Below are 27,401 nucleotides of genomic sequence, written 5' to 3'. Positions count from 1 at the left end.
GATTTGTTTTTCATTGTTTTATCATTACGAACAAGCAACTGACAACCAAATGCTAAATTCACAGCTGACTGTCTGGCAGCAGGCAGGGACCAGTCAGATGCAGCCCTCAGAAGACTGTAGAACAACAGGAAGACACAATGTGATCCATCTCACCTTGTTCAGTCTCAATAAATCCACCAGTTCAAACAACAAACACAGTCTGATCTTTGAAAATCAGTGCAAACCACAACAGTTTTGACCTAGAAATAACTGTTGGTCAGTTTTGTTTCCCCTCATGTTTTCTATGTTGATAGTTTAATTGTGGTCATGACATGAATCATGTGAGCTGGTGAAAGTGCTGTTATATTTATGTACACAGGCCTACACAAACATATTATTTATCATGCTTAAGAAATTACATGAACGCATGTAAGTTACTCACTCATATTGATATTGTCTCTCTCAACCTTCACTGACAGCATTCCAGGCAGGTGCACAACTTTACTGAGAGATCTATAGATTCTGACACAGTAGCACAGCAGCATTGCCCATTTCACTTCCATCCACAAGAACAACCAAAAACAAGGCCTAGACCTCAAGAACCTCAATGGTGACTACGGTGGTGGGTGTCTTTTACATTATTGTTCCTTATGGCTTTATTCAGACATGACAGGAGATTTACTGAAAGAGCTGTGCGCTCACATGATATTTCACGCTCAGCAAGTTAAAGCTGTTATGATAGCATGGAAGTAGACTGTTTCTGTTCTTTCTCGGGCTGCATCATTGATGGAATTTTAAGCATATTTTTTTCCAGCCTTGTCACATTTTTTTTTTCAAATTAATGTAGTGTTACATTTATATATTACACTAGTCGGACTGAGGAGGTCGGGATGGATCAGTCAGTCAAGATGCAGGTCTCACACCAGAGACCAAGATTCACATCCTGCTTGTGGTTAGGTTTGGACAACAAAAGCATTTTGGTTAAGGTTAGTGAAAGATTGTGATGTCGCTTAAATGTTAATATACATGTTGAGCTTCATGTCACTGCAGACTTTTTTCTGTATTAAACCAAGACCAAGATCTTTCCCTGATCTTAACCAAGTGCTTCCAGAGTCTGAACATAACCATAAAAAGTTTAATATTGCTGTAGTTTCTGTTAGTAGATATTGTGCTGCAAGATCAGATGTTTTAGTGGAGAAGAACATTGTTGAACATTTCACTCCTACATTTAGTATCAACATTTTTGCTACTTGCATGTTATTCCCTGGTATAGAGGAATGAAGGCGCAACATGAAGACAAGAAGCGGAGAGTGAGATGAATGCAAAAAGTGAGCAGTTTATTCCTACACACAAGTAGGAGCAATATTTACAGTCAGTGGGAAAGAACTAGATGTTTTCTGATTTGAAAAATATGTGGCAGATCAAAAAAACACTCATGTAAATCTTTTTTAACAGTCATTTGACAAACGATGCCATATTGTGCCAGTATAGCTGTTAGGTCAGAAAACATGGCTGACAGGGATCTATTAGGACCTGTTTTGTTCTTAAGATTAGAAAAGATGTTCTCTCACTAACCTGCTGCTGATTCCTCACTTTTAAGAAATGTGCAATTCTGTGTCTCAAATTGTGAAAATCGCATTAACATGTGAGAACTTTGACATTGCCTTAGCATTTAACATTCCCATTAATGAAAGATGAGGCTTAATTCGGTAGAAATATGTTGAGTTTACAAGACTTGCTTCAAAGATTTAAAATACACATTCAAAATCTCTATTTTTTTAAGTTACAAAAATTGTCATTTGCTAATCCAATTTTTATTCTTGAAAATCCAACTTTACTTTTCAAACCAACATGCCCTGCAAGTGTTAAAATGTATTTTAATGTTTCAATTTGTTTCCTCAGAGCCGAGTATGTTTCTAAGCTGTTTTCACATTAAACCTTTTAGACAGAGTCTCACTGGCTGAAGATGTGAGAGGAGGTAGAGTGGTAGCATTGTCAGTGATGGTAACAGTTTCCATTACGCTCATCACTGCCAGTCTTGAAAGACACAGAGTCACTTCCAATCTGATATTTGTAACAGAATGAAAGGCACTGCTGTCATTACTGTCAGGAAGTTTCACGTTAGACCGCTATTTTGGGGAAGTGGAAAGGAAAAAGATTTTGGAAGAAAATGATGGGAGGACAGATAAACTTAGAAACCACCACAGATGTATTATGGGACTGAATGATTGTGACTCAGTGAATCCATCTTTCTTTGACGTTATTTGATCAAATAGTGTCTCTCTGAAGCCCATTCTACACCCACAGAGACTCGGCCTGCTTTATTGTTTTCTGTCTGTGTGGTTTCAGTCAGTGCTGCTGTCTGCACTGACTCTGTACTGAAACCATACTCATCTCTGTCACACTCATCACTCCATCTTCTTCATTTGAAGTACGTTTTTGCCCAGCTAGCTATGAGGACGACCTGCCTGCCCATCATTTTGGTCCAGAGTAAAAAATCACTTTACAAGCTGCTGATATTCTTTATATTTCTTGTTGTTGAACGAATGCAAAAAAACAACTTTGAAACACTATGGCTTCAGGGCTGCAGGAAGAATCTTCTTTATTTCACTGTGTTTACGCACAGGGCCTTCATCAGAGTGCATTAAATTAAAAGGTGTTGCTAATATTTTGTCCACCTTGCAAAATATTAGAAACACTTTTCAATTTAATGCACTACAATACACCACCACCCACTACGACCTCAATAATAAACACATAGTAGAATTATCACCTTCCTGACAATGTCAACACAAACTGAAAATGTGTAAGGCCATATTCAGACCAAATCAGGTGGTGCAGTGAAAACACCAGTCCTTCCAATCATTTGGATGGGGGTAGTGCGTTTCGGCTTCGGCCGTTTTGGCCTCTGCAGCGCCGCACCGGACTGTGGCTGGAAAGTTGAGCCAGAGTCAACTTTTGGAGAAACGCAACCTGACGTCACTGCGGCTGAAGGCTGCGGTAGCCAATCACAGCCGAAGATCAGACTGATCAGAGCTGTAAACTCTGCCGTGAAAGAGTACGAAGACGTTACTAGGAGGACATTTCTCTTTGTTTGATAACGTTAAAAGTAAAGTTAGACTTTGCTGTCAGCTTCCTGACTCATTTTAAAAAAGACGAGAGAAAGAGAGAGAGAGCAAAGAGCACCAGCGAGAGAGAGAGAGAGAGAGCAGCTGTGGTTGAGCAAGCTAGAGAGTGAATGAAGAGAGGGAGTGCTGGTAGCGAGAAAGCCGGTGAATCACACACACACACACACACACCTCCGCTCGACCCTGCGGCTGAACGCCGCACTGCCTGATTTGGACTGAATACGGCCTAAGCTTAGTAAATGTAGAATTTATTGCAGAGCTGTTGTATTGGATTGCATTAGATTGAACAGCTATTCCTAATAAAGTGCTCAGTAAGCGTATAGTCTACAAGAAAGCTGAATCCTCATCAGTTGTCCAATGAGAGCTTGATACATGTATGGCTAGCATCCAGATGATGATGCATGGCCAGCGCAGAAATTGCAAAAAATAAAAGTACATAACAAAATGAATCATAAAAAGCAAAAACCTACATACATGATTGAACTGTTCATACGATAAAGAGCAGCAAGACCTTTATTAAATATGTGTGAAAAAATAACTGTAAAAACTCTCTAATACTAAAATCTGCATTTATTCCCCTTGGATGTAAACTTCTGAGATTGTAAATCCAGAAAGCCACTTTCTGTTTCCTGAGAAAGTTAATGTCCCATATTTATCTTATCAATACCAATAAAGAAAAGTCCATCAAGTAATGTTTGGCCTCTGAAACTTGTCTGGCTACTGGGTGTCCTATGGCTCCCCATTTGATGGAGCACCCATGTTCAGTTTTAGTGAACATAGGGATGTTCTGCTGCTGGTCACACATGTTACATGTTTTGTTTTACAGGTGATGAAGCTTTTCATATTTATAGTCTCACCTGTGACTGAATGAATTAAGCTCCATGTTGTAAAACAAATAAATCCCATGAAAAGTCCAAAATCAACAATGAATTGACACTACTAACATCCAAACCTACCTGTCTCCTCTGTTTCATAGAATTACATTATTGTCTTAAAAGTATCCATGATATTATGATCTAAAACTATGAATAACATCTTAATGACATCTTATTATAAAAGCAAAAAATTTTTCATATTATTAATATTTCCTATCACTCATTTACTCCTAGATACTTTTCCTTAGACTTAAAAGTAGTCATTTTTTAAAAATTATTATTTTATAATTATCTCTTGACTCCAGCACCTTGGTAATGCTGAACTCTAGCAGGGAGTTCAAGTGTAAGTATTCAGTGACTTGGGTGATGATACACATAGCCTGGAGGTGGCTTGAAATCCTGGAGTAGTGGAGAAACTGCATGACAGGAAGAAGTCAGTGAATAACCTTCTCTATTCAGTAATTACTTTTGAGGTGCCCTTAAGCAAAGCAGTGGACCCTCAACCATGACAGTGGCGCTGGAGCACACTGTCCCCTCTAGAAAAACCCATATAGCATACCATAATAACATAGCATAACAGTTATTTTAAAGACAAAGAAAAGGAGACACTGACTAATTGTGCAACAGTACATTAAAGAAATAGTTTGACAGTTTGAAACTTCTTTTTTTGGCCTTTTGGAGAGTAAGATCAGGACTGGATGTGGTTAGCCTAGCTTAGCATAAAGACTGGATGCAGTAGGAAACAGCTAGCCTGGCTCTGTCCAAAATGGCAAAATCCCCAATCAAAACATCTAAGGCTCTATTATTTACTTTATACATCATATAAACAAAATACATTTATGTTTTTAGGGGAAGTTATATGTTGGAACTATTTCTTGATGACAATTTATCCATCTGTCCAGCACTTCGGTGCAGTGTTTTCAGCGATAGCGCAGGTTGCCAGACACAGTTGGTGAGCACAGGTTTTACTTGTGGTCTCTACAGGCACAATCGTACCAAAACTGACAACCTCACTGTGACAGCAAGACTTCAGGAAACTGAGCACAGTCACTGCACCCAGTGATAGTTTGCCAAGAAATAGTTCCAGCATGTAACTGCCCCATAAACCACTATTTTTTTGTTTTTACATTTCTGTTTGTGTTTGGATTGAACTAGATACAACATGTTAATCAGTGTACTTCAGAGGTGTTGGGAGACATTTTTTTTTTTTAAAAAACAGACAGATCCAGGCTAGCTGTCCCTACTCTCTCAAGTCTTTATGCTAAGCCCAGCTAACCATGTCCTGACTCCAGCTCTGTACTGAACATGCAGACATGAGATTGATATCCATCTGAACATCTCACTCAAGGAAAAAAAAAAGTGAGTAAAGGTATTCCCAAAAATATTAACATATTCCTACTTTATATTTCAGTATAAATTTTATTTAGAATTCACATCACCATACATAAACTCCAGCTTATGGGATATACTGACTCAGATACATGTGCACTATGCCCAGACACCCCAACTGGCAATTTGTATCATGCTTTCTGGCTCAGCACACATGTACAGTTTTATTAGTCGGGGGTCATTAAGCAACTGTCCACAGACCCGGCTTTATCGGTGGGCCCCCGGGGGGCCAGGCCCGCCCATCCAGGTATTTGGCCTTCCCAGGAGAAATCAGCATCAATGCTGTTTTAATGCACAGGCTTACTGAGGCTCAGGCCGTGGGCCCGACGACGTGAAAAGGCCTACAAGGCTCGAGGAAAGAAGAAAGAAAAAAAACCCCTGCCTTGTTTGTACATTTTTTGTTAGTTTCTTCTATCTGGATTTAGAGCAAAGTGTGACATCTCTGCTCCAAAACAGACACTATAAGTGTGGTGTTTGTTGCTGCTGTGCTTGCTTCCATTTGTTGCCTTTACACTTTTAGTTTCACTCTTTTTAAATCTTTCTCTTGTCTCTTTCTGTTTCTAAGATGCTTGTTTCACCCTCTGAGCTCCAGTTCGTGGCAGTAACTAGCTGTTATTCAGAGTTTTTAACCGTCCAGCAGCAGTTTGTCGGCATGTGACACCGGATCAGGAAGTTTGAAAGCAGCTATATGAAGTTAGCATGACGAGATTAACGATCAAAACAAGTTAAATTAAAATGGAATCATGCTCGATTTAACATGTCATTGGAAAGTGACATTGTTAGAGCCTTGAACTTTACCGCTCTAATCAAGTGCTTTGTTCAGGTAGGAACAGACTGTAATATCTGCGGTTATTCATTGATTCGTGCAATCATTTTATGCTTGCACCACTTGTGAGTGGACAGGAGGATGCATGCAGGCCTCACTTGCCAGTGTTGTATGAGTTTTTGGACACTGGTGCTCCCTTTTTATTGTGGCCATTTATACTTTAAAGCACTTGAACTTATTAGGCAAAGGGCACGCTCTCATCTGTTTGTGTGTGTGTGTGTGTGTGTTTGTGTGTGCGTGGGCTTATAACAATTATACGACTTATATTTGGTGCCGTAACAGTCATAAAATTAAACTGCAGTCATAAGTGATTGTTGATGTATTATTATATGCAAATGAAGTGTGGCTGATGTTTGTGCAGGTTGGACAGGGCAATATTTGAGATGGTGCTTGGGGTGGGGGTGGTGGTGGGGGTGGTTGGGTGTTGCATAAAAACCAAATGCTGGGACTGGCTGTCCAACATTCTGCATCTCAGCATCTCAACGTCTCCTTCCCTATGCCTGCTCGGTGAACTCTCTGCTGTTGACATCAACAGGTCTTGTTGGTAAAATTGTAAAAAAAAAAAAAATAGATAACTTTTCAATATTGGCCAATATCGCCTGATATTGGTGGAAACAGAAACAGGAAAGTGCAAAATGTTATGATGTTTTAGTTTCTTATTCCCACGTTCCTGTGACTATCTGGTGGAAAAGCTGTACAGCTGTGAATCCTGGTGTTGCTGTAAAAGAGCATGGAGCTTTGTCCAATTTCCCTGTTCAGCTACAGGTTTAACAAAGAGGATCTAATCACAACAGCAGGTGTATTCAAAGTGTCAGAAGGAAGGCTGCGTATGGGAAATCAACAGCCACTCAGTCCAACTCATCGATGCTAATGGCTTTGCAGCAGCAGGCCATTTACAGCACACTCACCTGCTCTCCCAACAATGAAAACTCTGTCTTGATGTGTGTGTGTGTGTATGTGTGTGTGCACGCCTTTGCTTTTCCATGTGTGCAAACAAAGAGAAAGAGGCAGAAAGTTCAACCGAGCAAACAAAAGTGAGAGCGACAGGCCAAGCGAGGGAAGCGTAAACACGGGAGAGACTAAACAGTGGAGCCGGGAGAGTTTGATAGATAAATAGTGAAATAGTGAACAGAAGCTGTTAAGAGAGGCTGAAGATCGGGACAGGCATGACAGACATTTGAGATGCAATCGATTGACAGATAAAATGAAAGTGGCCTGTGTCTACCCTGTTTCTCATCCAGCGCCATCTCCCTGCTATTGACAGCTTGATAGAAAAAGACAATAGCAGACTGATGGGGAATGAATAACCTGTACTGTAGAGAAAGGCAGACAGAGAGGGAGTGTTTGTCTGGGAGTTGAGTTGAAGGAATGAGTCTTTGAGTGTGTGTTCTCATTAGCAGGTAGATAGGGCATGGCAGAGGTGACGTGTGACAACTGGAGTCTGGGTTATTCAGGCTGAAAGACAACAGCAAACACACACACACACACACATACACACATCAGGCTTCTGTCCAGGCCAATTTGAGGTAGCTAATGCTGTAACACACTGGCCAGATATCTGTTGGGGAATGGATGGGGTTGGCAAGGCCATCAAGTGTATGAGAAATATTTCATCTGTCTGATTATTTCACCCAGATCTGGGTCAATTACACACTGGAGAGACAGGCAGGCAGGGAGGATTTCCAATCAGCCACCAGGGAGCTGTGAAGGGCACTTTGTGCTGGATGACTACTGTATGTCCAGGTTGCAGAGAGACATGACACTTTTGTTCACAGGACTTTGTGGTTTCTACAAAAATATCCATAATGGCTGCGAGCCAAATGGCAGTGGCCTGTCATCATCATCATTTCTTTTTGCTCACCATACCACTACACTGACAGAATTAAACCTGCATTAATCAACATTTTATATTAACAAAAGATTAAAAGACTATGTGTAACATGAAAGGAGTCATTCATAGTGACATACACACAGAGAATTATCACAAACTCTGCCATTTACCTGAGCTCTACTGAGCTTTTTAGCCTCTTTCAGCCATCAGCTTTACTGTTTTGGTTCAGCTTCACTACTCTCATCAACCTGGTTTCCAGCAGCAGGCAGCTGTCTTCAGTGAAAAAGCTGATAAACCCACTGTACACTGCTTGCTGAGCACCAAACAGCAGACAGACAGATACTAGCTGGTGAACATAGTGGAGCATTTAGCAGCTAAAGAGGCAGATATACCAAATCAGAGCTAAGTCAATATTGGACTTACATTCATTTTCAGAACTGAAATATGAGACTTGCTGAATCCAACTTGGAACACTTATACAAACAAACCTCAGCATCCTGAATGGGAAAATCATGATAAAATCATAAATCATGACAGGAAAAAGAAAAGGTAAAAGTCATTTTCTCTCAATGAAAAACGTAGTCTCCTTGAAGGTCATGACAAACTGCCAAAAATGAGCCAACCAGATGCAGCAGCAAAACAACCAGCGTTTAAACAGCTGTCCTGTATTTTGAAACAGTCAGTAAAATTCAGTAAATAGTGAAGCTGCCCATTTCATTACTTCATATTCATGTAATAAATATACAAATGTCAGTTACATGGTAATCTGCATGAGAAATTAAGAAAAAGAATCGGATATAGTAATCATCTGCTTATAGTGATCAATTTGATCCGGACAGACGTGATCACTATAAGCTGTTTCCACTGTACAAGAGTTATACTGTATGTCATATGTGCATTCACAGGGGCAATCCCTTCTCAGCACAAATACACTGTAAGACAGGGACAAAATCAACAGGTCTCATTTATAATCAGTATGAAGAGGAGTGTTACAGCGACAGGTAACTTTTTCAGCACCCAAACACTGTTTGAAATGTTTTTTTTTTTTTTAATGAGCTGCCCCTTTTCTCTTTACCACGAGTATTCATTTACTTTTAGAGAGCACCATTAATTGGTTAAAAGACAATGACTATCTACGGTAGACATAAATTGGATTACTTAAAATGAATTGTTTGATATTAAAAGCTTTAATCATCACCACAAAATGTCTAATAATTGATTCGATTTGATTTATTGATTGGGACAGTGTGCAGATTTAAACATTAAAGATGCACTACACCGGAGTTAGCTTGAAGCGAATTTGCATCCGTAGTCCCACACAATCAAAACATACAACAGCACAACAACAAACAATACAAAGCAAAAAAAAAAACCAAAACAAAAAACAAACAAACAAAAAAACCAAAACAAAACAAACAAACAAAAAAAAACACACAGAACATTCCATACATAATACAAAATACAAAGCTACACACAACAGCACATCACATACACCCACAATGTCAATTAGAAATGAATAATATAAACTAGACTCAGTGGTCACACAGCTGATTGGTCTTTAGTACATTTTTTAGTTTGGCCTTGAATGTATTGATAGAACTACAGTTCTTCATATCATCAGGTAGGGCATTCCACTGAGTTGTGGCTTTCACAGAGAAAGCTGACTGCCCAAATGCAGTGCGACGAAATGGTATGGTACAATCTTGTATAGATGATATTCTGGAGGATCTAATAGAACTTACTGAGCGAGTGTACACAAAGTCACACAGTGGAGGAGGGGCCAAACCATTTAAAATTTTATAAACTAGGCACAAATTTGAGAATAATATAAAATTGTCAAAGCTCAGTAAATTGTATTTCTCCAGTACGCTACAGTGATGGAAATGCATTGGCTTTTTGTCCAGAGTTTTTAGAGTTTGTTTGTATAAGGACTCAAGAGGTTTTATGGCTGTTTCTCCAGCCTGCTCCCAACATGTGATGCAATAAGACATATGGGAAAGAATCATAGCATGCATAAATATCTTGGCTGTGTCCAATGAGACAGTTTCTAATATGACACTGTTGAGAGAGATCATTAATATATAGGCTAAATAATAGTTGACCTAACACTGACCTGTGTGGAACACCCATTGTGCACTTCATGTTATTGGACAGTGTGTCACCAACTTTAACATACTGTATCCTATTGGATAAATATGAAGACATCCATGCCAGTGCTCTAGATGAGAAGTTAAATTTAGAGAGTTTCGATATTAAAACATCATGATTGACTGTAACGAATGCTTTACGCAGATCTAAAAATACAGCACCAACCACTCCTCCTTTGTCAAGTCTTGATTTAATTTGCTGCATTAAGTGCAAGGTAGCAGTTTCGGTGGAATGATTTGCTGTAAAGCCATACGATGTAGACCAAAATTGCTTGTATTAAGAAATGTTGTCTGTTGTTTAATGACAACTTTCTCGGCAACCTTTGAGAGTACTGCCAGTATACTTATTGGTCTGTAGTTACTGGCTTCAAGGCGGTCTCCAGATTTAAAAATAGGCGTGACAATGGCACATTTCCAGTCATCAGGAAAGGAGCTGTGTTTAAAAGACAAGTTAATTAAATGAGCAATAGGGGGAGTTAAAATATCTTTGTGTGATTTGACAAACATAGTGTCAAATTGGAAAGCACCTCTACTTTTGGAGCTTTTTAAGGACCTGATGATTTTGTTTACTTGTAACTCATTAGTCTAATAATGACAGTTGCATTGGGAAAAAATGTTAATGACTTCCTTTATCCTTCTTTTACAAGTTTATTTTTCTTCCAGTGTTTAGAGGCTGGTACGGATTTACAAAAAATGGACTGCAGAGACACTCAAGGTTGCAGACTTGGGTCTAGAAAAAAGCACCACATACCTCTAATCGATAGGAACAAGTCTTTCTCTACAAACAGCGTGGATGGGATGGTAATGCAGCTTTTACACCTGATAAAGTGCTTTTGAGTATCTGTCTTGGTTGGTGAAAGGTTAATAAGTGAGCTGAAAATGATCCAACAAGGAGGTTTCTGTACTGAGGCAGAGAATGCACTGGGTCTTTGATACAGTATGCTGCAGTAAATACCTGTATTACTGAATGTATGGCCTTTCAAAATAATGTCTCCACCTCCATAAGGACTATGTAGAAATTCTGTTAGCATTTCACTTTTCAACCGTACCTTTTAATAAGAGCTACACATTTAGCAGAAAGTGAGTCCCACAGGGACACTCCAGGATTGATCCAAGCTCCAGCTCCATGATCACCGCCAGATAAATTTAGTAACTACTAGCTAGTTTCAAACTAGTGATTTACTAAATGAGGCTGCACCATTAAAACTTAAAGATCCCCCCAGACATTTTTTAAGATATACAGTACTGTGCAAAGGTTTTAGGCACTTTAGATGTTTAGATTCTTATCCGTAATGCAATACCATCAAGAAGATGTCTGATTGGTCCCAGATTTATTCTGCTGCATGGCAATGAGCCCAAACATCCAGCCAGAGTCATAAAGACCTATCTTCAGCAACAAGAAGCACAAGGAGTCCTGCAACAGATGGTATGGTATGGCCCCCACAGAGCCCTGATCTCAACATCATGGAGTCAGTCTGGGATTAACATGAAGAGACAGAAGCAGCTGAGACACCTAAATCCACAGAAGAACTGTAGAAACTTCTCCAAGATGCAGGAACAACCAACCTGCCAAGTACCCGAAAAACTGTGTGCAGGTGTATTGAGGAGAACTGCTGCTCACACCAAATATCGATTTCATTTCAGTTTCTTCCCTTTACTGAAGTTTGTATCAAATTAATCAATGAATAAAAACTATTTATAGCATTATTTTTACTTTACTTTTAGTGCTGAGTCAAGCTGGTGTAACTGGTAGGCCAACTTGGTCAAGTATTAAATTACTTGCCAACGATTGTGATAATTAATTAATTGTTGTGAGTCATTTTTAAGAAAGAAATGTCCTCTGATTCTAGCTTTTCAAATGTGAATATTTTCTGGTTTCCTCCAGGACAGTCAATTGAATATCTTTGGGTTGTGGGACAAAAGAAGAATGATAATGAAAACAATCGTTAGCTTTCACCCCACTCCAGATGATTAAAATCAGACTATTAAAATCAAGTTTAATAAAAGTCTATTAAAAATGTTCTTGAAACCAACCATTTTTCTCCAAACTTTGATTTTTAAGAACGCTGACTCAAGTTTTCATAATATACAGTATATATTGACCATGTGGTATTATCTCTGTACTGCAGTCAGCTGCATTTGTGATCTCTCAAATTGTCTGACGCAGGCAATGTGTGGCACAGAACTACCTTGTGGAAAGGCAGCTGGAATTGTGTATAATGGGATGAAAAGTAAGTCAAGTTCACATTTTCCATCTACATCATAAGAGAGAATCTGATGCAACTCTCCCCTGGATCCATCAGCTGGTCTGACACACCAGTCGTTGCATTTCTTTACTCGACTGTAATTACGGCTGGTAAAAACAAGACCTTGGTGAATAATTTTCTTGTTTGAGATGATATCATTTGGAGGCTGTTTGCCTGCTGCACCAAAAGCCTGACACTCAGCCTGTGTGAGATGTTTGACTTGTCCACTATCCACAGAACAGTGGTATTGTGGCATTTTTTGTCATTTTGAACCTTTGACTAATTGGCCATTTGACTACAGAAACCAAAAACATGGTGACTCATTCTGTTTTTTGATGCAAAATATGGAATGGATCTGTGGAGCAAAAATTTGCCCACAGTCTGCACAGGAATATCCTTTGTGCCTTGCAACAACTTGAGAAGACTCCTGTTAGCACTTTCAAAAACAAAAGCATAGTGTGCCCATAAGGGATCCAACAACTTCACAGACATTTGAGGTCATGGCAACCTCCCCAAACAGTGCTTCAAATCTAATTACAAATTCTAACAGCATCTCATCTGCTTGGTTGACCTCCTCAAAATTAACATCCTCTTGCAAAAGCATGTAGATTGCTGAAACAAGAAGGCAAATGTGCTCTGTGTATTTTACATCTACAAGTCCTTCCAGACATGGCAATCTATAAAACCGCAGGGCCCTCCACTCTGATGCTTTCCATTATTTGAAATCTGAGATTGGTCTGGGGCATCAAGTGATAAGGTGTGGTGGTTTGATATTTTGTAATCTCTCATTCAATACTCTTGATGTACTTGGGTCACCAATGTAATATGGTTCATCTGTGCTCTCAAGCATAAGAGCCGCATGCAGCCTTGCAACACCCAACAAGACAGCATGCATATAATCAGGGACAAAGCCCCACACAATATCAATGCGTGGCATATTAATCAAAGGAGATAGCCCTTTTACTCCCCTTACATTTTTTCTTTAGGATGAGAGCTTCCTCCATGTCATTTAACATACTTCCTGTGTCTCAGTCAGGTTAATATGTATCTGTGATAGTGTATTTCACTGTAAATTTCACAATTTACAGCTGTGCCTGGTTGGAGGCAGAAGCCACCATACCTGTTGAATTGTGAACAGTTCTGCATTGCTGGTCCGGCCTCAGAACAGACACTCAAAACTCTGCTGATGACAGATCCCCTTCCTTTCTCCATGACACTCCCTTGGTTGCAAGCACTTTTACTTGATCTACAAAAGGCTTAAAGGGGAGGTATTATGCTTTTCCTTATTTTCAGACATATATATAATGTCACAATGTCGGATATTCATGTTAAAAGTGGCCGACGTGTCAAATAACGAGGTAAATGTATGTAGCAGTAATCCCTGTGAGCAAAAAGCAGCAGCTTCAGACTGCTCTGAACACTCGGTTTCCAACGTTTTTTTCTACTTTCGGCCGAGCTGACTTCAGTTTGTGACGGATTTCTTTATATGGGCAACTGCTATGTGCACAGCGCTCAAGTTCACTGCTCCGCTCCGGGAGTAGTTACGCCAAGCCACGACACCATTACACAGCACAGCAAAGTAAAATAAGTAGACTGCAGCTCTTCATAAAACATTTCCCTGTGGCTGTTTCTGCTTGTACTAGTCCTCCCTGTGTTATTTCTAACTGATCCGCTGACCAAATAGCTCCATATGTTGTTGTTTTTGACCGGTTTTTAGCGCAGCTAATGAAGCTCCGCTAATTCAGTGAGGAACACGTTTTTACTTCCTGTAAATTCTTCACAATAAAAGTCTCCCATTAGTCAGTCATTTAGAAGCTTTTAATTTGAAACGGCAAAGCAGGAAATTCGGTTTGCATTAACGTAAAGTTACACGACTCTGATACGTAAAACTGGCCAATCAGAACAGAGTGGGCTCATCATACTGAGGGGCTGCATAAAGGGCCAGTTTAAGATAAATAAGGAGTTTTTTGAACTTTGAATCATGCAGAGCTACTCTAGTGGAGTCCAAAAATAAAAATTTAGAGCTGAAATGAGAATTATAGGTCCTCTTTAAGAAAAACATGCATCTGAGTCTCTGTTGATCCAAACCACAACCCAGCCAACATCACATGTTTGAACTTAGTGTTTGATGGCAGCTTATTGAGGTGAAGGTGAATGAGCCAGATGGAAAATTTGGATGACTTGCAAAGAGGTGAACCATCTGAGTTGAACGTTTATGACAGGTTGTTAGGATCTGATAAAATTTCAACTGGTGCTGACAGCACTTTGTACAGGTCACCTGTCAATGTTTTCTGCTTTGCCTGGCCTATTCACCCTGTAGCTCAAATTGCTCGGTAGCTCTGGAGTTTTATGGATGTATTGAATCTGTGGAGCTATTGGGACACTGATAAAGAAGCTCCCATTGTTTAGGGAGTTTGGGTCAACTGGTGAATTACATCCTATACAATGAGTGACACTGTTCTCTAGCACATCATTTTGACTTCCCAAATTGGCTTTATAGGTACAAGTAAAAATGAAACAATCAATCAATTTTAATTTATATAGCGCCAAATCACAACAAAAGTCATCTCAGGGCACTTTTCACATAGAGCAGGTCTAGACCATACTCTTTAATTTACAAAGACCCAACAATTCCCCTATGAGCAAGCACTTGGCGACAGTGGTAAGGAAAAACTCTCCTTTACTTTGTCCATGTTATTTTTAAACACTTTGTTAAAAGCATATTTTGACCCTGGTACAACATTTTGTCCAAATAAGTGATTGATAAGTTTTAGCAAATCATCATACCCAGTTAATTGATGCCTTGCAGCATAGGTCAAGATCATCAGTAACACCTCCGCCCTTGATGTTGTACCTGTGGCCATCAGAGGTATGTCCAAAATCTATTAAAAACACATGACTGAGCCACACCACTGCACTGCAATGTTCCTTCACCCCAAAAGGCAATGGCTAGACAAATAACAGTGATAAAATTTGAACCCTCAGGAGAGTAGTTTCTTGTATGTCACATGCCACTGTGCATGCATAGGAACGAGGTTCTGTTTAGAGCTAAGCTAGGTTGTTGTGTTAAATATCAATAACCTCTTGACTTTATGCCACATTGTAAATCATAAATAACTTAAGTACAAAGTCAAGAGGTTGTGATATGTAGCACAATAAGCTAGTGAAGCTCTGTAAACAGAACCGTGCTCCTGAAAAGGAATGAATGCAACGATGTGGCTCATGGTTGGTTTTGCTCTCACATGTCGCAATTGTATCAGAGTAGAAGTGTCATTATGATCAAAAGATTTAATTCTGAAAATGTACCTCATTTGCAAGATGTCATCTCTCATGTCCTGGTACACCTGTCACATGCTGTAAGTAATCTGAGTGGACCTTATCCTTGTAAAGGAGATGACATGTAAATCACTACATTAAAAAGGACATGACATGTACAATTATACAATGACTATAGAGAATGTACCTCAATCACAAGCCGCTGACTTGCATGTGCAGTCTGATCTATGTATCTGAAGAGACCTTGTGTTCCTCTTGAAAAAAGATGGTATTATATTTGATCGATCAGCTTGCTTTCATAAGGTATAATCCATGATGAGGTGGGAGTAATGGCAGGGACTCAGAGTTGACAATTTTGTATGGCTGTATCACAGATTGGATCATTTTTCAGATCAACAAAAAAAAAAAAGAACATTCAAGATGCTCAATGTTTAAATAAAATCTTAAAATATATGCAATATTCAATGCTCAACTGTGAAATTAAATTGTAATATTAGGCATGACACCTTCCTTTTTCACAGTAGTGAATGAAACAACAGCCTGTGTCCACATCATCAAAACTTGATGATAACTTATAAACATGAACACACGTCCTGTCCTAGAGCTTAGTTTGTTGAACGAGTCACCAAACAAACATTCACCGGGGAAAAGTGCACCGCTAACGTCAGTTAGCAGCTAGATAACTTATTAGCTGCTCAGCTGCAGCATATTAAACAGCAGGTAAACATACCTGCAGATGTCACTTCAGACCCGTTAAATGCTGGTTTGGTCGTTGCTCTTCAAAATCCCTGTTAGCGACACGCTGTCTGTCTATGACTTGTACCTACAGCAGTTTGTTTACTTTGTCTTAAATTAGACATTACATTTTTCAATTAATCTTCGGTTCACATGCGTGCCGAACCGTGTGGGGGGTGATTCATATGGATCATGGACCAACTACGTTCCGTTACACCACTAATTGTAACTATTATTTTCATTATTGATTAATCTGTTGATTATTTTCTCAATTAAGCCATTAGTTGTTTGGTCCATAAAATGTCAAACAAGTGAAAAATATTGATCACTGTTTCCCAAAGCCCAAGATGACATCCTCAAATATGTTATTTTCTCCTGACTAAGAGACCTCAACCCAAAGATATTCAGTTTACCATCACAGAGGACTAAAGAAACCAGAAATTCACATTTAAGAAGCTGGAATCAGAGAATTTGGATTTTGAATTTTTTTCTTAAAAAACAACAACAACAAAAAAAACTTGAAATATTCATTGATTATCAAATAGTTTGCTATTCAATTAATAGTTTAATAGTTAAACTAATTGACTTATTATTGTAGCTCCACTATTCTGTTTGTATACCATGTTTAACTTGGATTTAAAATAATTCATATATTTTTACTCAATACAGAGCCTACCAATTTAGTATTCATTGGTGAGTATAACAAAATATAACAACCTAAGAAAGACATTTGTTGCAGGATCAGGATAATACAAAAGATAAAAGGATACATACCTCAATTACAGCCTGTTGACAAATTCTTCTATGTATATTTTGGTATTTCTCATCTACTGCAAAGGCTCCAGGTATTTTTTGTACTTTTGTTTAGGGCATCTAAACAGTAAAACACTGTTGCATGAACATGATGGTCATTTTCAACATCCTTCTATTGTACATTGAGGCTTCTAATTTAACACATATGATGGCCAATGTAAAGTAACACCCAAATTATGGCGTCTCATCATCTGCATTATGAAGTGCACCATTAAAAGCACCATATCCCTGATCAAGACATGTCAAAATCTGTTTGACTGAAATCCCACAAAACGGTGCTTCACACCTGAGGTGGCCTACACAGGCAGAAATCAGGGAGCAACATGAGAAGATTATGGACATCATCAGTCAGGTATGTACTGTCAATGCAGCAAATGATTTTGTGTAAAAATGGTTAGATGGCTAATTATGTAGTGTCAATATCAGCATGTAGAAAAGGTAACCTGTCCAGCCACTTGTCTGAAAAAATGATCTGTGCGCTGCTCAAAAACAATGGACAATTTAAAACTATTGCACCGATGTGTTTTTTAAATATCAGTTTCAGGATAACCTCAGATTTCAGATAGAGGTAGTGGATGATAAAAGGTTATTGATGCTGCTAATTTTCTTTTCTTTTCTCTTCATTTATAATAAAGATCCGCTAAATTGGAGAACTGTAAATGTGAACTGGAACAGGAGGTGGTCACTTAAAGAAACGCAAACTTAACATTTCAGCAAAATCTTGATGAATTGCTGAAACAGGTCTTTTCTCAGAGTGAGTACATTTGTTTTTAATTACAAACAAATTGTTTTAAGCATAATGGTAGTTTTTGGTAATTTAGCTTGTCTAACTTTTTATTAGAATCCTCATCAGCTACTACAATAAAAGACACAAACAGGCTAGATCTGCAGTGTACTGAAATTTGTACCTCTACACAATCAGCCCATCAGGATGGGCTCACATATAACCAATTAAGGTGCAGTCACATCGAAATTCACTCTCTGCTCATTTCTGTGAGGAAGGGGAGAAACACTCACTTGTGAACTTTCTCTTCATTTTTTATCCATCAACTATTTTTTATTTATTCTGGTGTGTAGTAAGTGTTACAGTCTCACAGGGCTGCTATCATTGCTACAGATGTTTAGTTTTACTAATGATAGATATCCTACGTCATGTTAATCAATACTATTGTTGACCTTTTCTGCTACCCCTTTTCTGTGTTGTATATCCACATTCTGTGGAGAAAGAGCCAGTGACCTCTCGACACTTTGAGCCATCCATTACACCACCAGCAATCCACAACCCCACATCAGAGAGGCAGCCACTTCAGTCGACACATTGCACAAGCCTTTTAGGAAAAAAAATGATGAGAAGGTACATATTTTTTCCATAGGTTTTTGAGCCATTTTTTTTAACTGTTTGCTCCCAAATTGGTATCCAAATCAGTAGTGAGTGAATGAGTACCCCTGTAAGTCCTTAGGCACAAAGACTCTCTCCACAAAATCCATGACCATTTTGTCAGGTTACTGGACTAACAGACAAACATAGAGTCATACAAGACAGAGACAATAACAGACCTCTCAGATCAGCCCAGCCTTTGTTGCTGACCTCCAGAGCGGAGGTGTTCAGAGGACCTGTTCATGGTTTCATTAGTTCAGTCCGTATTTAAGTCCTGGTTTGCAGGTCAGTTTTATCAGATCCTGTTTGTGCTGTGTTCTGTTTCAGTTTTGCTTTTGCCTGCACAAACCTTAAATAAAGAAGTTATTCTTCAGCCTCACTCAGCCTGCAGTCTCCTGCGTTTGGGTCCACCTCCTCCGCTCCACCTAACAAACCTATCAATGGTGCTAAAATCATCTGGGGATACAGAAATGTATAGTTGGGTGTCATCTCCCCAGCTATGAAACTCAATTGTATGCTTTCTGCTGAAATCACCAAGTGGTAGCATAGAGGCTAAAAAGGACCTGACCTAAAACAGAATCTTGTGGGGCCCAAAAGGTTATGTCTGTTTTCTCTGAGGAGTCGTCCCCCATGGACACAAAAAACTCTATCTCTGAAATAGGCTGAAAATTCGCTGCACTTGGTATTTGAGAAAAAAAATCACATATAGAGGTGGAATTTATCAGGCCGTCAATGTTTGTAATAAGGAACCCAGGATTGTTGTGGTTCTTATGAGTTCAGAGAGGTGAGCCTACCTGGCATTTCTCAGCATCTTATTATATTCTGAAAGGTGATCACGTAGAATATTATAGTGGATCTGGAGTTTACTTTTCCTCCATCTACACTCAGCTTTTCAACAATTTATTTTAAGGTGTTGTTGACATAAATACACAAATCTCTACAGGTCTTACTGGAGTCTGCTGTCCTGTTGCATGGAAGGCTGTGTGACCTGCTGGCTCAGAAGTCAAATCGGCGATGTTGCTGCCGAGCCAGGTCTCTGTAAACTTTCATAAACAGCAGTTCTCCAGCCTTTTCTGAGAGGAGGTTTTATGTCATCCATTTTGTTTGCTAGCAATCGGATATTGGTCAGGAAGATGCTGGGAAGTGGAACTTTGAAGGGAGTGATGGTTAGCTTTGCATGTAGCCCGGGCCATTTTCCCCTCTTCTGTTTACACTCCCGACAGGGGCTGTGCTGCCACTGCGAGAGCGGTGAGCAGACAGTGAATAAACTCAAAAGTAAGATAAAAACAAGGAAAAAATTAGCACTGTCTCAGGAATCACAAAAGCCACTGCGTCCTGCATGCCACCATCTTTCCAATTTTAAAATGGTAAAGTGTGTGTCATTTGTGATAAATTGGGTAAAAGCAGCAAAACACTGGTATGGTCCTTTAAGCCAGATATTTTCCTAGTGAATAACCATGTTGGGGAGCTCAGGTGTCCTCTCTGGCTCTCCCGGTTAGCTCCTGCCTCCCTCCCGGGCATCCTGTTCTCAGTCTCATGATTTGATTCCGCTTCTCTTCCGCCTGGCATCAAATTGCATTACTACTAGCCCAGCATGCACTGCTGCACCAGGATATCAATACTGATAGCCGGCCATAATTACAATGTAATGTTTGAAAGAAACAGCCTCTGAATTAGACATTATCAATATTTATGCCACTGCTGATTTCATAAGCTCCTTATTTTAAGGTCACAGGGACACATTATGCTGAGTTATGGACTATGATAAAACAATAACTGAAGCACAAAGTGCTGACCTTACAGTTGTCCTTCCTTTTGCATTAACGGTGCTGATAACATGATAAAACATATGACCTGCACAAATATGACTGTTTGCTATTTAGAATACATGGAGAGCTAACAAGGTCCTGAACATTTGGTCCAGTGTTGCTGGTGCTGGCGGTCATTAAAATACCAGACCAAATAATCCAAATGTTACAGTGTAGCGCATGGTGTCTGAATGACACTAGAGCCTGAAAGTAGTTAAAAAAATGACCAGGCCTGTCATTACATTGTCTAAAATTTAAATTTATAGTGTTTACACAACATAATACACAATGTTTCTGGTTCGATTCCAGTGAGAGACCCATGTTGAATGTTCTCATCCCTTCTTTCCAGACAGTATTCTGTCCAATTATGGCAAAAATGCATCAAACTGTTCTTTAAAAATGAATTTGTTGTTGTTGTTTGTTTTTGTTTTTTTACACCATCATAGTTAGAAGTTTTCTTTAAAAACCTGAAGCCAAATCTCCATTCATACTATATGGGAAATTATTAACACCTACAAAAGTATAACTTTTTTGTATTTCCTTCTTTGCACAGAGATGCATTTAGTAACCATATTTTAATTTTGAACAACATGTCCTCTACTAATACCAACCATTTATTTTTATTTTTTATTTTAGCCGGATGCAATCAGACCAGATAACGCTTATTAATGTTTCAGTTACTCCTCCAAGCAAATTACCATATTACTCTCAAATAAATTTATCGTGTTAAATATTGCAATTGTATGAAATTGGTGCAAACTCACCTTAGTGCATAATCACCATTTTCTCTTATGAATAAGATTGGGTTGGAAAATAAGATATTTAAACTGTCACAAATCCATACCTATCACATGCACTTCATCTCCAAATCATACCTTTATACCTATATACCCATATCTACCCAGTTAAGTAACTGATTTTGATTCAGAAAATATTTTGTAAACATCCAACCACAAAAAGTTCAAGTTGCCCTAAAGGCTTCAGTGCTAACATTTTATTAACACACTAAGTAAAGGTAGTACAGTAAAGATGCCAACTAGCCAGTTAAGTAAATGGATTTTTTTCTTAAAGTATGAAATATAACTAAATAAACAGGTTATTGATATTTTTCTGATTCTTAACAGGACAATTCTAAGGAATGTTTTTATTGACTCTTGCTGTTGTGTGAGGACAGGTACAGTGCTGTCCTCATTTTTCCTCTTCACATATCTGTATAAGGTGGCTGTGCATACTCCATGAGCCTTGGCAGCATCTCTTACTTTCGTCCCTCCCCTGCCTCTATCAACTTTGCCCTGGCTAGCACCAAAGTGGGGCTAGCTTGATACATTAAACCTTTACTGATACTTAGCCTACGGATAGGCCTAACAGATGATATACATGTGCAGTCTTCGACAAATAAACATTAATTTAAAAAGAGAAAACACTTCCGTTTGGTATTTTTTACATACCAAGCAAAAAATCTGTTTTTCTACTGTAACTCTGGCGAAACTTATCAAATCACACTGATCTTCATCTGCAGACTCAGTGGTGGGATGTACCTCGTGTGAACTTCACAGCATGTTCCTGACTTCCGTGTTACAAGAGAAAACAACCTACAAGAGAAAAGGTCTGTGTTGCAACCGTCCGCCTGATACTTTCTACCCAGTCCTCCTACTTTTGGTTTGAGGCTATTTTTCCTGGTTTTGGCTTGGCCCCTTCATTCTAATGAAGGGAAATGTTAATGCTACAGCACACAATGATATTTTAGACAATGTGTTTCCAACTTTGTGTCAGCACTTTTTTGGTACTTTCCTGTTTGAACATGTGTGAAAAGGTTGTTCCTCTTCCTTTTCACTTTCCCAACATTACCGGTGTTTTTTTTGTGTTAAATCATTAATTTCAGTCCAATGTTTCAGTCAATCTCTTAATTTATCAGTTATGTTTCAGTTGAGTGGTTTGTCTCTCAAAAGGTTATGTTTTGTTGGAAGGGCCTCAGATAATGTCCTTTTTCAGAAATGTTTTTTACTGTTTTGTAATGGTAAGGCAGATCATCTTCATCAGTGATAGTAAAAATAGGTGCGCAATGTTAGGTGCTGTAAGCAGTGAGTCACTGGGCTTTGTCAAGTAGAGAAAGGAAAGTGCATGTGTGGATAAACTGTGATTGTCAGTAGTAACAGAGAAATCCTATATTCATGTTGTTCTATTAGCTTTGATAGCTTTGTATCAGTCTAGCTCACCCTATACCAACCTGATGGTAGGTTTGTAATGAAAACCATTTGTGATAATTACACCAATAGATAATTATGATTTGTCATGTTCTCATCTAAAAATCATATTTATATTAATATTCTTTCCTTATAAATCTAAGAAAGCGAGACATTTGTATGTGAAACTGAATTGATGTTTGGTTCACCCTAAATTGTCTTGGTCATGATCCAGCTAACTGTTAGTAAACCTGCTCTTTAGCAGGTTTGGGCTTAAGGACTTGTTGCTCTGACAACAGTTCCAGATTAATTTTAAGCCAGCTTCAAAGAACCACAAAATTCAGACTCATGTCAAATCATCAACATTCTAATCTGGATAACTCAGTTATCCATGTACAATGCACGGGGCCTAAGGGAAACGGCTAGCCTGGTTCTATTTCAAATTAAAATATCCACCCACCAACACCTCTAAAGCTCACTAATGAACATGTCATAACTCATTTGTTTAATCTGCACACAATCAGAAATGTAAAGATAGCAATTCATGGTTTTAGGGAGTTGTACTTGCTGGAGCTATTTGTTGACAAAAAACAATTTACTTCTTTGCAGCATGCCTTCTTATAGCGAAGGTTTGCAGATAGGGCCTCTGCATGATTTGTCCAAATGTGATTTTAAGTTTCTTTTAAAGTTCTGATAAATGCTCCATGTTCACTGAGACTGTCTTCCCGAGAAAAACAGAATCAGTCGTTTCAGCAAGTGCCTGAAAAAGACATATTTATGTTCAAATGGCTACGTCCTCAAGTAACAACACTCTGCATAGGGAGGAAGTCAGGAGGGAGGGAAGGACCCTGTCCCTTTCCAACTGAAAGTCAACATTACTGCTAACCATTACTGTTAACCATTTGGTTATTAATGTAACAATGACAATAAAGGTCCCCTAACCTTAACGAATGAATAAACCACACCGAACCCTAACCTTAACAACCTTCTTATTTTAAGCCAAACCATGATCTCTTCCTAAACCTAACACAGTGTATTTCGTTACATGATAAAATGTATTTCTTTTTTAACAGTGATTTGTATTTTCGATTTGGAAAGTACAGACAAATGTTGTCTCCATCTGGTATTAACATGCCATTTGTATCTGGACATGTTATCAGGGTAATACATCTGATCAAAGGCCTTTGCATTTACACCAACTATTGATAACAGTTCTTGTTATCTTGATTCTGGCAGCCTTGTGACTGCATCTCAATATGCAAATTAGGTCGGCGTAGCTGGTAGACTTGTCAACAAACATGGCACCTCTCACTTCAAAAGACGTGATGCAGGATACTCACAAGGGATAACGTGACATGTGACAGACGGCTACTCCTCGCTAACTGGGATAGCTTCACTTACTGAATAGGTGACCTTTCACCATGTTAAACAGTTTTTCAGAAGAATGTGGCCAAACTGTGCAGACTGTGAGTATGTCTATACACTCCAGTTAAATTTGTAAACGCATTTTTTTCTCTTCATTTCAGTCATCTGACAGTGTTTTTTCTCCCCCCAAAATGGAGCTTTTCCAAAGCAGTTCTTCAAAGTGTATTACTCTTAAAATGCCGGAAAACAGTGACCTTGCTCAGTTGAGGGACTGTGTGGCAGTGAAGTTAAGAAGACAACCTTTTAGTTGCCTCAAACCTTGTCTAAGATTGTTCATTTTTAAAGGAAAAGATAGACAAATACAGTGCAGAGATGTAATTAACCTGGATTTATGTTGATTTTGTTGATAGGATGTAGCAACCATTAGATAATTATTTGGTCAGCCAGGCTGTCTGTCCTCCTTAGATGTTGGCTGTGATGCAGTTTTGTTGTTTGCTGACTGAAAAGAGGATGAAGAAGATTAAGCTGTTTTAATGTTGTTTAGGTGTTTCACTTTGGACAGATGTCTTTACAAAAAAGATCTGAAAACTCTGTTGTGGACACAAATAGTTTTAAATTTACAGAGTTTAATTTAGATGTAGTCTGCAGTTGGCTGGTTGAGATTCAAATGCATTCTGACTGTAATGCACTCTGCATGCATTTACACCTGCATTAACATACATTTTTTCTTTATCCAGGTACAAATTGCAGGTTAATAACAGATGGAAATGGGATCAAAGTGTTAAAATGTAAATATTTGATGTCTGCAAATATAGTGTTAGTGTAAAAAGCCATGAAACTCAGCATTAAACATTAGCTGCCTTCCATTCACCTTGGGGTTGGTTAGGTTTATTCAGAGATACTGTGCATCACACATATCATGCCATTTTATGGCCCTTTATTTTTTTCCTATTGTAAACCAAGAGAGGCTTCACACTAATGGAAGTTCATCACAGCCAAATGCAGTGACAGATAGACACAAGCTAATGACCAAGACAATTAATAGCACGGATGAGAGCTTCCTCCCTCCTCCTCCGCCTCCTGCTACATTCCTTAAATATGAGTGTTTAATTAAGCAGCAATATTAATTAGGACTTTATGATATTAAGATGTGTGGGTGAGGATGGGAGGTGGGGGAGCAGATCTGAGACTGGTTAGAGTAAATGAGTTTAAGACAAATGACATGCAAGAAGATGTGCGTAGCGCTCTGCACTTTGGCACTGCCTAGACTGATGACGTGATAGAAGTGGTGGATGATGAGGAGGAGGATGTAATACAGTGTTAATGACTATGGAGTGAGAGCATTAGCGGGTAGCAGAAGGTGGTGGGGATATGAGCAGTCAAACAGGTTCATGAGGTTTAGTGTGTGCTGCACGACTCCACATAACGAACCGTTCAATTGACATTTTACCGCGTAAACCAGCTGAAATAGGTTTGTTTTAGGAAGAAGCAGGAGTTTGAGAAAGGCTGTGAGCTGCCCCCTCAGATTTACCCAGCATCACTCTGTCAATATTTGTCTTTGTGTTTAACACTGAAAGATGCTGAGAGCCTGGGTCAAATCTTGTTTAATAAATGAAACAAGCATGCCAAATGCTTTTTAAAGACAGAGTACTGTTTAATTTGCAGCTGAAAGGCTTTTCATTATTAAATTAAATGCTTCTTATATAAATATTCTAGTGCATTGAGTGATAAATGAGGTGCGCTGTGAGTTGCATAATAGAGTTCCCTATCTCACCACTGCACATAATGATCCACCTAGCCCAGTATGGAAAAGACTGAATAGCCCGATACACAATCAACCCAGCAGCAAATAGACACATTTATTCAATTTGATTCCCTTTGCGTTCAAACAGTAGAGCGTTTTTTAGAGAAGCAGATTGAATCAGATGTCGGAATTTCTTGTAAGAAATTCAACTTTATTTTCTGTGTAGCCTAACCGTAGCAGTAGTTGATGAATACGTCTAGTATGATCTAAGGAATGTCTGCACTTATTGATTTATTAATGGAATTCATTTGCAGGAAAATGAGGATTAGAGGAGAATATTTTGGAAGTCAGCATACTCGAACCAGGTTGTAGGTTTGGTTAGAAAGTTGGTAGGGTAGCTGAACTCCAGCTGGTGGATAAAGTTAGATCCGACAGGCAACAATATATAAGCCATGTGACCCTTGCATAATTGGACTGTCAGAAACACATTCTCAGTGGGTGTTGGACCATGCCATGGTTGTTCCTCCTCACAAATTCTATTGGTGTATGTCAAGGTGCAGCTGAGAAGTGGAGAGCTATCAGTATTCCATCTAGGCTTTTTGCTGATGATGCAGTTCAGCAGGCCTCATGGACTTGTTACCTCCAACAGGCACTAGTACTTTTTAAGCCTAGTTTGAATAAGGGATAAGAATCAGGAGCTCCGAGTCTGAGGTCATCATATTTTGCCTCAAAATAGTTTATTCCCCCCTTTAAGTTGTGAACAAGTTGTTGCCCCAAGTGAAGGAGTTTACGCATATCTGGGTCATGGCCAGCAGGCTTTGTATCAGACTTTGGAAGAGGAGTCTGAAGCTCCTGATTCATCACCCTCACCTACTGCACATTCATGTAGTGAAGTGAAGTAGTGAAAGAATGAGTTTGAGAATACAAGCAACCAAAATGGCTTTCTTGACAGGATGTCCACGCTCACCAGGATGAGGAGTTCAGACTTCTGGAAGAAGCTCAAAGTATAACTGCTTCTCCTTCACATTGGAAGACACTGAGTGTCCATGGGGGCATCACCTCCTTGTGGAGGTATTCCAGCTGGGAGGAGACTCCAGTGCAGGCCCAGAATTATCTGAAGGGGTTATACAGTGTATCTTATCTGATCTGGGAGCACCTTGGATCCCCCAAAAGAAGTGGTAGGAGGGTGCTATAGGGACAAGGGCTACTGGGCAACTTTGACCCAGTAATAAGAGTATGGATGGATAACTCTAATGGCGCAGTCACATCGATATTTGCTTCTTATTCCTCTCTTCTCGCTTCTTAATTGCTTCAAGACTGTTTGCTCCTTCACTTCAAGCAGAGTTCAATCTGACATAACGTCTCTGCGTCAATTCATGCCACCATGAGTGAATTTGCATCAATTCTTATCTTTCCATTGACGGTCTATGCAGTCGCTCCACCTCTAAAATTGAACACACAGTAAAGACCTTTCTGAATCCATGAATTTACCATCCATTTAACAATATGCACCTTTGAAGGATGGATTCAATCACAAATTGTGACAACATAACATGAATTGTATCATATCAAAAATCCAGATCCATGTATTCATTGTTCAAGTTTCCAAATAGAAATTCCTTAAACTTTGATAAATATTTTATCACAGGAGATAAACCACAAAAACACTTAATAGAAA

Source organism: Thunnus maccoyii, chromosome 8 (assembly GCF_910596095.1).
Source record: "Thunnus maccoyii chromosome 8, fThuMac1.1, whole genome shotgun sequence".
Taxonomy (NCBI): Eukaryota; Metazoa; Chordata; class Actinopteri; order Scombriformes; family Scombridae; genus Thunnus; species Thunnus maccoyii.
Note: the sequence above shows the minus strand (reverse complement) of the source record.